A 961-nucleotide genomic window follows, 5' to 3' on the forward strand; every position below is an offset into this window, starting at 1 on the left:
TCAGGGTCCTGGGATTGAGCCCCGCATCAGGATCTCTGCTCAGCAGGAAGCCTGCTTCCCCTTCTCTGTCTGTCTGTCTGTCTATCTACTTGTGATCTCTCTCTCTCTGTCAAATAAATAAATAAAATCTTTTTTTAAAAAGTAAGAGTAATAAAATATGCACAGGAGTAATAAATAGCAAATTCAGGATCATGGTTATTGCTAGAGAGGGAGGCAACTGATGCAGGAAGTAATACAAGAGATTTATTTATTTATTTATTTATTTATTTTTATCTGACCCATTCAAATGATTTATTTTCAACATAGACATATAAACTCAATATGAGATGCCTAACTAAAGCAAATACCACCAACAAAACCGAGACAGCTTCTCTTCTTCTAAGGTTTAGGCTTTGCCTAGAATTCCTTATACATGGAATACCCCATACCAAGAGTCATTGCTCCCAACAAAGCCTTGGGCTGCCACAAGCATGTGGATCAAGTGAACAGACATTTTAGTATTTCCCCTGCTCTTCAATTTATATAATCCATATGCAACAATTGCTGCAAACCTGGCCATTCCAATGGGAACAAACGGTGCCTCTCTAGCTTTTTGGATAAGTTTAGATCCCTGATCTTCATCATATGAAGAAAGAGAAACATCTGTGCCAGTTGACATAGTGGCTGAAGAATCCTTCTACAGTGACAGGACTCAGGCGCCAACTGGTTTCTGGCTCTCACCCACGCTCGCCGTCCAGCCGGCTTCTTCTCGTCCAATACAAGAGGTTTAAAATGTATCTATAATTTCTTAAAAAATGAGGTCAGTCTGTTTCAGTGTCAAGACTTGATAAGGCTGGGTGGTGGGAACACAGGTGTTTGCTGTGTTTTTCTTCGAACTTTGTGTTAGGCATTATATCATAATTTTTAAGGATTTTATATTTTCTTATTGGGGTATAATTGACATATAAAATTATATTAGCTT

General features: G+C 38.4%; 1 pseudogene across 1 annotated transcript; it reads right to left on the bottom strand.

The window, feature by feature from the left end:
- Positions 1-396: 396 nt before the first annotated feature.
- On the bottom strand, positions 397-658 carry LOC308348231 (HIG1 domain family member 1A, mitochondrial-like; annotated as a pseudogene). Its single transcript has one exon. The product of its transcript is annotated as an HIG1 domain family member 1A, mitochondrial-like (transcript).
- Between the last annotated feature and the right edge of the window lie 303 nt (positions 659-961).

This window comes from Martes martes, assembly GCF_963455335.1.
Source record: "Martes martes genome assembly, chromosome: 8".
Taxonomy (NCBI): Eukaryota; Metazoa; Chordata; class Mammalia; order Carnivora; family Mustelidae; genus Martes; species Martes martes.